This window comes from Furipterus horrens, unplaced genomic scaffold (genome assembly GCF_987537825.1).
Source record: "Furipterus horrens unplaced genomic scaffold, mFurHor1.1.pri manual_scaffold_4, whole genome shotgun sequence".
Classification (NCBI taxonomy): Eukaryota; Metazoa; Chordata; class Mammalia; order Chiroptera; family Furipteridae; genus Furipterus; species Furipterus horrens.
Genome location: NW_028327174.1, coordinates 186,294,673 through 186,306,009, shown reverse-complemented (window position 1 = coordinate 186,306,009; position 11,337 = coordinate 186,294,673).

The following is an 11,337-nucleotide window of genomic DNA, read 5'->3' as shown; positions in this document are numbered from 1 at the left end:
TTTCCTCTCTGTAAGATAAGTGGTGATTATCTCCAATTTACAGAAAAGATAAGTCAGAAGCTATACAATAGTCTGGTACCAGGTTATTTAATTTTTTCCCATGGAACATTCATTATCTTCTCCCCACCCATCCCATCCTCCCTCTGCCCGCCCCCCAGTCTCCACATTCTCCAAGGTCCCCCCCAAGTTAGGCTTTCTTATAAGGCTAAAAGTGGGGCTGCAACTTAGCTTAGATAGAGACAAGGTCAACACTACTTGAAAGGTACCGAGCATTGTGCCCTGAGGTTTGCAGGCTAACTTGAACTTTTTGCATTTATAGATAGAGAAAAAGGGTCAGACGTCTTTGCTAAGCCTGAAGGGCAGCCCAATGGCCTTGTTCTTATGAAACTTTGCTGCCTCAGGGCTGCTGAAGCTTTGAGGGTGTGGGGGTGGGGTGGGGAGCTTGGCGGAGGCAAGAACTGTGTATTTCACTAAGATCGTCATATTCATTACCGCGCAGCAGTTTGTGGTCTTTGTTAATGATTTCTAAACCTTCATGTCAAAATTAAATCCTTTTTAAACTCAGGATAAGTGTAAGTATTTTGTGTTGCCTTATGGATATATTTTTTAATAACTAGATTTGCCAGAGATTTGTTTCTTTGCTTTTTGTTTTCCCAAAGAAACAGCTCTTAGATTATCTGTTTTATCCACTTTTGTGTCCTAATTAATTAGTTCTCCCCTTTATCATTATTATTATGATCCTCCTGATTCTTTAGGATAGATTTTGTTTAAATCTGTCATTAAATGTTAACACATGATTGCTATTTTTGGTAATAAAGAATTATTAAACAGCAGTATCTTGTTAGTTTTTAACAGTTCTATTTTCTAGATCATTTGGAATGGTATTTTAATGTTTGATATTAAAAATCATGCAGGCTTAACAGGATTCAGCTGTGACTGGAAATGGGGGGTAGTGGTGTTGGTGTGGAAAGGGGGCTTCCCCCACCCCTCACAGCCATTTGGTAGTGACAGCTGCAAATGGCAGCTGCTGAACGTGGGAACAGTTGGTGGCGATGAGGAAGTGGGCCTGGGCAGGTGGCCCTGCCTTCATGGACTCACATGATCCCCTCCCTGAACCGGAGTGGTAGTCACCTTGTGACTGGGGTGGCGTCCTTCTTGCTGACCGTGAGATCCCCAGGGCTCCCTAAAAAGCCTTTAGGAAGCCTGAGGTCTGGCCTGAGAGGGGATAGGGACCAGGGGGCACAGTGCCAGGAGAGCAGGGACAGGAGATGAGTGATGGCAGCTGGAAAGGCTGCCTCCACTGGGGCTGAGGCCCGAGAGGCCTGATTCCAAATGACATCTCTGAGGCATTGACACACATCGTTCTGGCCTGAAGGCTCTGAGTCTGGCCTGCATTTCAGAAGGTGCAAGGGCTGCAAATTAGGTTTGCGAAGGGGCAAGGAGAGGTTATTCTGAGTGGGGACTTCCTCATGGGGGTGTGGGTGAGCGCTTCTGCTGTGCCCTCCACTGTGAGGGGACATGCATTTCTGCAGATCAGGGATCCATCACGGCTGGATAGAGCATCTTGCTGTCTGGCCTGCAGAGGCTCTATGAGGTCAGGACCGTTTTTAGGTTGTCTCACCGTCCCACCCCAGAGGCTCGCTTATGGAGGAGCGTCATCCAACTGTAGTCACGTTTGCAACTTTTCCAAACAGGGAGGCTGGGGAAGGACTTAGCTTTGCAAGAGTGAGCCCAGTTAGGAGACGCAGGCCACGGTGCTGGGCGAGGCAGCCTCTGTGCTTCCAGGGTTCTGTGCCTCCGTGACTGGCTCACAGACATCACTGAATCGTGCAAGGGGTGTTGGACAGAGGGATGAGAAGGGGGAGAGACAGTGCACCGGGAAAGGCTAGAGATGCGTTTTGTCTCTGTCGTTCCTCCAGCTCCTGAATGAAACACGTGGAAACAGGCCAAAAGGGTACATGAGAAGATCCTCCATGTTATCCACCGGCAGGGAAATGCAAATCAAAACCACCATGACAGACCACTCCTTCCCACTGGGATGGCTATAATAAAAAATATGGGCAGCCCTGGCAGGTGTGGCTCAGTGGATTGAGTGCTAGTTTACGAACCAAAGGGTTGCTGGTTTGATTCCCAGACAGGGCACATGCCTGGGTTGCAGGCCAGGTCCCCAGTTGGGGGCATGTGAGAGGCAACTACATATTGATGCTTCTCTCCCTCTTTCTCCCTCCCTCCCTCCCCCCTCTCAAAAAATAAATAAATAAAATCTTAAAAAAAAAAATATGGACCATAACAAATGTTAGTGAGGATGTATGGAAAGCGGAGCCCTCACGCATTGCTGGTGGTAATGTGAAATGGTACACCCACTTTGGAATACGGTTGGGCAACTTCTCAAAATGTTTACTTCAGAATCACCATGTAACCAAAGTGGTAGATGGGAGCATGGTCTCCCCAAAGGAGTCCATGTTCTCACTCCCAGAATCTGTGAGTACACCACCTCCCGAGGCAAAGAGATCTTCCCCAGATGCCATTAAGGCTTTTGAGATGAGATTATCCTGGATTATCTGGATGGGCCCAATGTAATCACAAGAGCCAGGAGTCAGGAATGTGGGCAGCTAGAAAAGGCAAGAAATAGTTACTCCTCCCTCCCCTGAAATGTTCCCAGAAGGAACAAAGCTCTGCTGACACCTCATTTTTAGCCCATAAGACCCATTATGACTTCTGACCTCCAGAATTTTAAGATAAATTTGTGTTGTTTTAAGCCACTGGTTTGTGATCATTTGTTACAGTAGAAATGGGAAACTAATATGCCTAGTTATTTCACTCTTAGGTATCTACCTAGCAGAAATAAAACGTATGTCTACACAAAAACATGTATATGAATATTCATAGCAGCGTTATTAATAATAGCTGAAAAGAGGAGGGGAAGAGGAAGTCACTGTAAGTGAGCACAAGGTTTCTCGGGTGATGGAAGTTTTCTAAAATTAGGTTGTGGTGACGGCTGAACAGCTCTGTACATATATCAAAGCCATTGGTCTTAAATGGGTGAGTGGTATGGCATGTAAATTATACCTCCACAAAGTTGTTAATTACAATTTTTTAAAAAAGTCCTATACACAGCATTCCTTTGATCCTTAAGGCAATGCATACTTTGCCCCTTTGATATATGTTTTCTGAGGGATCTCAAGGACAATGCCCTGAACTTTGCCTCACAGAAGTCTCACATAACTCTCTCCCAGCAAGAATTCTAAACAATCTGGAACTAACCTCCTCCTTAGAGATCTTACTGTGGAGAGGAGTTTCTTTAATGCATGTTGAATAGTTGAAGGAAGATGGTGCTAAGAGAGAAAGAGGGGAACGCTAGAGCAGAATTTGGGGTAGCGTGTGACATGTCTGCTGTTGCTTGGGCAAGATATGGAGGTGACACCCCGTGTTTTACTTAGAGTAAAGAATTAAATCAAAATTATTGGGAACCAGTCCTTTTATTTATTTTTTTTTAAAGTTTAGGAAATCACAATAACTTTCTGTCTTTGGTTAAAGCTTTCTCAGCAAAATCAGCACAATCAGAATAATATCTATGTGTGCATCTGCGTACACACACATCCACTTGTCCTGGTCAAAAAGAAAATGAACTGCAATGCTTGGCCTTGGCTGAAACACTATGTTTGTGATCAAAGTCTCTCTTTGATGTACACTGAATATCTTCTACAGAGTGTGTAGAAATCAGAGGCTTAGCCAGAGACCTTAAGAGATGGGAAGTTACTGTTTTATAGCCTTTATACTTCAAAGGTGACCTTAGGCTTGAAAATCATAAATCCCGAATTCAAGATGTGAAAAAAAGTATTTGTGCAGTAGACAAAGTAAACTCTCTGATATTTCCCAAGGTTGGTTTCAATCAGGTTCTCTTGTCCTAAAATGATTCGCTTGAATATTTTATTTACTTGTTTTATTCTAAAATAGATTTCACCAAAGTTAGCTATGGCTACCAAGGCTCTGTGTAAAACTCTTGATTCACGCCCTGGCTTGTGTGGCTCAGAGGATTGAGCGATAGCCTGTGAACCAAAAGTTGGCCAGTTCAATTCCCAGTCAGGGCACATGCCTGGGTTGCGGGCCAGGTCTCTGGTTGGGGGCACGTGAGAAGCAATCGATGATATTACTCTCCTTCTCTTTCTCCCTCTGGTCCTCTTTCTAAAAGTAAATAAATTTTAAAGAATCTCTAAAAAAAAATGAACAGTTCTTTAAAAAACAAACAAACAAGCAAAAAAACCTCTTGATTCACAGGTGACACTCCTTTCATAATTTTTTATGCCTTTCAGTAGAGGAGAGAACTGTGCCTGCCCCATGTCTCTTGCACGGTAGTTGGTGGTGGATAAATCGGAGGAAGCCATGATTGTCTGTGAACAGGAAGGACAGGCGGCCGCCTCCTCTCTGAGCCTCGTACCATGGGAACCCTGCCCCTTGCCATGAGGGCTCCCTGCCCAACACAGAGCTACCCAGAAGCTGAATCTGGCCCCCTGTCCCTACGTGCCTACCCTGAACATGCCTGCCACTGTATGCAGGCCTGGGGTTAGTTCACAAGGGATGGATTCCACTTTATGAGCTGGAGAAAAGCTCAAGGACTAGGGCAGGAAGCTGCTTTCTTCAACAAGTCTCCTCAATGTGAAGACGTCTGGCAGCTGCTGTGGCGCTTCCTCTAAAGTGGGTTTCTGAGAAAGAGAAAGCGAAATGGTCTGGCTTACTGTCACCAGCTAGTCTCAGCTTGCTCTGACTGATGGCATGCATTCTTCAGGGAAGGCTTGGAGTTCCGACTCTTCCCTCTGAACAGAAAGTCCTAGAGGTGCGGGAAACCAAAGGGGATGCTGGAGAAGGATGCAAAGGAGGCTTTGAGGGCACCCTGGTCCCACACACAACTTTGGAAGGGGGTACAGAGGTGTTCCTGGTGGGATAATCACTCCATCAATGCCCAGGACCCTCAAGAATGTAATTATTCTCTCTTAGATGGTGAGAGACCCTTTCCTACCGGGCATATTATTAATTCATGGATTTATTTTTAAAGTAATAATACAGGTTTCTTAAACCTTCCTTCCCAGGCCCTTCCTGCGGTGACTTTGCTCCCAGAAGGCAGGGCCACCCCATCTCTAGCCTGGCTCTACACAGTGACCAGACTTACAGGGCCTTCAGACACAAGCAGAGTGTGGTCACCTCGGCTCTACCCAGCCTGCCTTTCTGGCCTCAGGTGGCATCCTGAGGACCGTCCAGTTCACCAACTCAACCTGTGTACTTCATTCTGCCTTGAGAAAGAGAATTTTTCTCCCTGAATATGGCTTCCTACCTCCACTGGGATTAAATCCTAAATACATGGGTAGCCAAGATGTTTCAATAATTCACGGTCAGGTACGGAGGTCTTACTGTGGGTCAGACGCTCAGTGAGGAGTGACCCATTCCACCCCAACACTGACTTGGCCGTATTTCATCGACTCTAAGATCTGAACTCTGTTTCACATTTTACCATCTCTGAAATTCAATGCACCTTATAATAAATAGGACATTTAGTCTAGCTGACAGCATTTTTTTTTCTTTCTCAGTGATATATAAAAATAAAGCTTTTACCTTAATATCTTATATTCGATTCAAAGAGCTGACCATGCTACAGTGACTCAAGTTTGGGAACGACATTAAAGACTTTCTGAGGTCGCGTTGTTGGGTTCTTCTATATTTCAAGGCCTCAGCAGGAATAAACATTTGCTCTATGACTGTGTCCCTGCTTTTTTTTCTTTTTTTTACTATGAAGAACCCTCGGCTTTTCCTTCAGTGAGGGGCAGCAGTCTCCAGCAAAGCTCATGCTACTATCAACAGCGACTGGGTGGAGCAGCTCATTTTACAGATGGTGTAACAGAAAAGGGAAGAGAAGATTCTCAAGAAGGGTTTGTTTAGAGATTTCATGGACTGTTTTTTGGCAGCCTTACTTTCAAAGGCTCTGTCCTGCATCATCTTATTGGGAATTATAAGTGAAATCTCCCCTGACCCTAAAACAATAGAAATGCAAGTTAAAGATGTGACTTCCTTTGAGAAGTCCTTTCACCTGGTGGACTGGGCTTATTTGAAGATCACTTGATGCCCACTAGGGTTTGGGATTTATAAACACTGGCTGTGCATCCCAGGACTCCTGCCATGGCACATTGGGCAGAATGAGGCTTTGCAGAGCCTCAGGGAACTCAAGCAGCGAAAGGAAAAGGAAAAGCAGGAGTAGAAACAACCCCCAGGAGACGGCCATGGTCCCCACCCCCAATGACAGGGACCACATACTTCCTCACGCGAGGCTCAGTGGGAAACGTCTCCTAAGACCCTTCACATTCCTCTCACTGCTGGGTGTCATATTAGGGCTGATCTTGCAGGACGAAGACTTGGAAGAGGAACATGTTGCATCTAAAATTGTCCCTTGACGGGAAGTCGGGCATCGCTTCAGGTTTCTGAGCTCTGTTGTAGTCCCTTGGTGTTTCTGGGTGCTAGCTTCTGGCCTGGAGTAGCAGCTAAGGCATGCACCTTGCTTCTCTCTTCATAGAGAGGGCTAGCAGCCTGGAGGAGTGAAACAGAGTCCAAAGTTGTTCCGTTCCTGTGCCTGGCTGAGAGCCATAACTACACAGCAAGAAGAGAACCGTCCTGTCCCCACATTGACCCTACAGCTTAAGATAGTGGCTATGTAATACTGGACAAGGCCATTGAATTCTCAGCTTGGTGTTCCGGAACCAAAGGAACCTTAGAGTGGTAGCCTGCCTGGTCAGAGAAGTACCATCCTTCTCTCACCTTACCTGCTACATGTGCGACGAAGAAGGGGGCCCATACTGCCCATCTGCAAGCCTGCAGCACCTCTGCCCCGAAATGGAATTTCTGTGGAAGGGGTGGAGGTGTGTCTGAAGGATTCAGGGGAGTGGGGGAGTGTTGTCTTTTGTCTTGAGAGGCAATGTCGTCGGCGGCGGCGGCGGCAGCCGTCCGTCTCGAGAGACAATGGTGTAGCTTCTTAAGAGTCTATCTGCACCGCCGAGAATGGCTGTGCAGTCCGACTCGGGAGTGACATGGTATCTGTCTCCTCCCGTGTTGGATCGACATCTTGCGATGACACTGGAGTGTCCTCTCCAGTGAAGCTGAAGCTACAATGTAGTACAGAGGTTAAATCACCAACTTTGGAGCCAGACTTCCTGGGCTTACAGTCTGGCTTTGTTCCTGACTAGCTGTGTGACCTTGGGCTAGTTACTTAATCTCTCCGTGCCTGTTTTCTTATCTGTAAAATGGTGACACTAATTGGCGTGAATATTCAATTACTAATATATGTAGAATACATTAAACAGTGTCCCAGTGTCTCCAAACAGCAATGTTTGCTGCGGCACAGTACCCTCAGTACTAGAGGCACTAGAGGGAGCTGTTAACCTTAGGGGCATGATGGTTCCCCTAATAATACACATGATTTCTGGACTGAGGAACGCGGCTGTGAAAAAGCCCCTGCTCTCTCCCTCACTTGAATAACAAGAGTTTGTAATTGTTGGAGAATTGACGAACAAGAGTGCAGGGAAAGGGCAGGGGGAAGCCAGGCCATGAGAGACCCATCAAGCCAGAGTTGTCATGTCAAACATGAGCTGGAGGTTGGGATAAATGGGGACCACAGGGCCAACAAGGACAACTGTTGAACCTTGGCTTTTGAGGGTGTAGTCTGCATTTAGCCCAGGCTGGGCTCCCCAGGGCCCGCCAGAGAAGTACCTGCGGCTGCAGTGTGAGGAAAGAGAGAACCCATGCTGGAATCCTGTGTGCAGGAACCTGGAGAGCCAAGAGTCTAAACGTCAAGTCCGTGGGGTCACAGGGGAATCTGCGATGAGTTACAAAGCCAAGGTCTGCCTGTGATCAGAGCCCATGGGTGGAGGCGGCCGTCTGAGGAGAACACAGCAGGAAGGAGCATGGAGCAGGCCGGCCTGCAGAGCCCCGGGGAGGAGCGGAGCCCTTAGGGTCACTGAGCCCCTTGCAATTCTCTCTTCTGCATCCTCCTGTTACAAAGCGAAAGGGGGTTCTTTCCCATGGCACTGTGGTGTGAAAGCCAACAGCTAGTGTTGAGGAAAACGGGTCTTTATTTACAATATTCCAACCTGGGGAGGGCAGTGAGCACTTCAGCTCATAGCCCTGTTCTCCCACGGGACCCAGCACTTCCCTTGCTCCCCAAAAGGCTAGAAGCCAAAAACATGCCCAGAAGTTCCCCATCCCTTATCTGTCAGCTCTCTCCTTCAGGATCTGGGGTACGATACCATCAGCCTCCATATAACAGTCCAGGAAGACATGAGCCGTGTTGCACTGGATCATGCATGGTTCTCCCTCTGCCCTTTCAAAGCTGCATGGATCTCTTTTTCCATCTAAAACCTCATGGTGCCCTCCTGCCTCCTTACAAACCACATGGTTCTTCTCTTCCCTCCAAAATGCCTGCCGCCTTAATTCTAAATCCTTGACCATGGCCTGTGACGCAGTGGGCGTGGTGACCGGTTCTACCTCTTCACAGAACCTTGCACAGGCCCCGAAAGCACTTCCCTCACCGTTCTGTGGTCAAAACCCCTCCCATCTCCTTGGGACCTTGCAAGAACTAAATCCATTTGCATAACTAAGACACTAGCTACCAGCCATAGATATGCAAAGGCATCTTGAAAGCTGTCCCCTTCCTCCATCCCCCAACCGCAGGCTCTGGGGAATTTTGGGGACCCCACTCCGTAACACTCCTGCCCCTGATGTGTGACTCACAGTGAGATACCTGTAGCCAAGAGGGCCCACATGATGCTCTCTCTCCGGGGAAAGCTGTCAACAGCCTAAGGCGGCCCAGACAAGCGCTGCCTCTCTTCTCTCCGGTTCCTTTGCTGCCTTCTTTGCAGAAATCAATCTGGCCCCCACCTGGTGGCTCTGAGGTGTTCGGTGGTTTCCACAGCCAGGGGCTTCCATTTCAATGGATTCCATTGATGTGCGCCCCTGGACTCTCCTGGGATTTTTGCAGCCTCCTCTGTGTGTACGTGAGAGTGTGAGGGAAAGGAGCTGTTGAAATGAGAGAGAAAACCCAAGTTGTGACTTAGATGGACTATTCTGCTCAGTGAATGGATGAGGGCCCTGGGCAAATGACTCCTCTTTATAGACTGGAAGAAATATGACATTTCTTACAGGTCAGTGTCAGACAGTAAAACTCACATTGGCTTGTACGGGTTCCCCAAACTGCCTGTGTTCAGGAGGGGCTGCTCTGTGGTCTAATTTGCAAAGCCCTACTAGAAGGTTCCTTCTGCCCCGGAACAGCTTCCTGCCCACCTCCTCTGTCTGGCATTTTCGTCATTTAGCGTCATTCCTGTTTTTGACGTGCTTCTTTCGGAAGAGGAAACATTTACCCCCGTGGACGGGCTCAGCAGGGAGCTGGGCCAAGAGCTGCCCTAACTGGGTGACTTCGCTCTTTGTGGTTTCTTCTCTGCATTCGGTGAAGCAGCTGCCCCGGGGGCCCGTTGTCTCCTATATTTTCTCCCTGGCTCACCTGCCACTCCAGGTACACGGTGCAGAGGTGTGCAGCCTCCTTCCTGGGGCACCTGCGTCCCCTGCTACCCTGGAGTCCTCTGTCATCAGGGAAGCTGCTCCCAACCCCTGTTGGTCCACAGAGACAGAGATCACACAAACACAGTGGGTCCCCCAGCCCATACTCAGCCCACCCTTGCCTCCTGGCCTCTCTCCTCCACATTAGGGGGCGGGACATACTTCCCAAGTTCCCTCTTCGCTTTTTCTTGGGTAGTACACCCCCTTCTTAGGAAGTGGAATTGTGAGTTGCTGGCTAGAAACTTCCTTCCATTCATCTTCTGTGTACCCACAGGCTCAGGCTGGGTATCTCAGCATCATTCCTGATCCCTCCCTACCTCTCACGCTCCACGTTAGCAAGGCCTGTCAGTTCTGTCTTCGTAAAGCACCCCAAAGCACAGTGGACACATTTTACTTTTTTTTATATCCTCGCCCACAGATATGTTCATTAATTTGAGAGAGAGAGGAAGAGACACACACACCGAGAGAGAGAGAGAGAGAGAGAGACAGTGATCAGCTACTTCCAGTACGTGCCAGGACCAGGGATTGAACATGCAACCTTTTGGTGTATAGGACAACAATCCAACCAAGGAACCCATCCAGCCAGGGCACATTTTACTTTTATAAACAGAAAAAATAACGTTCTGGTGTGCAAGCATGCAAGTATGCACAAGACTGCTTGTTTGTGGGCAGCTTTTCTATTTAAAAAGGCTAGAGAACATAGGAAATGGAGGTCAAGGGTCTGATGGGGTAGGAACAAGAGTTTAGGACTCAGAATTTGAAAAGAGGATGAGGAAAGCTGAATTTTAAAATGCCCTCTATGTTCCACTCCTACTCTGCCACAAGAAAAAAGCTTCTGAGAATTGGCGTGTGCCGTCCGAGTGCCAACTTCTACCTCAGTTTGAGACCCAAGGGTCTGGCTAAAGCAGACTTGCTACAGGCCCATACGCGGGAGGGTAGAGGTCTGCCTGGGTTGTCAGTGGTGGTTTCCCTAGAGTCAGGGAGGCTCAGATAGAACAGAAGCTGGCCAGGGGGCAGGAGGCTGATGAATAGGGAGGGCTTGCTCCTTGGGTCTCCGCTCAAGGGTTGGCTCCTTCAGGGTAGGGGCTCCTTCAGTCAAGGCCCAGCTGTGGGCAGAGGAGGCAGGGGAGGAGAGGAGTTCACTCCCCTCACAAGGCCATGAGCTCCTGGGGGCTGGTTGGGGCCTGGCTCATTTGAGAATCCAAAGAGAAAGCTTTTTTTTTTTTTTTTTTTTCCCTCATCTAAAGACTGGGTTAATTCTGAGGGCACAAACAGGGGTCCTGATATGATAAGTGCCAGATGCTGGATTCTAGTTGGGGTGAACGTATTCCCCATCAGCCGGGGATGGGGGAGACCAGATAGCTACCTCAAGCTCACACCGATGCTGGTTTTCTGTCCCTAGAGAGAACTCACTCATGGTCAGACCCAAAAGGAAACCCTCCAACTGATCTCCCCTCCTTCCTCAATCCCTCAGCTTCAGGAGAGGATGTGGAAATGGTGGTAAGGATGTAGCACTTTTCACAACTTGTAAAAAAATGGTGGTTGCCAGGGGCTGGGGGGAACTGGAGCTATGTTGTTCAAAGGTAAAAACTTGCACCTCAGAACAATAAGTCCTGGAGTTCTGATGCACAGTGTGCTGGTTATTGTCAAAACTTCGACACTTCACAGTTGTTAAGAAAAATGAAGTGAAGTGAAATGGAACTCGTTTAGATTGTAAAGCTTTGTAGTCATTTCCTGGGTTTGAAT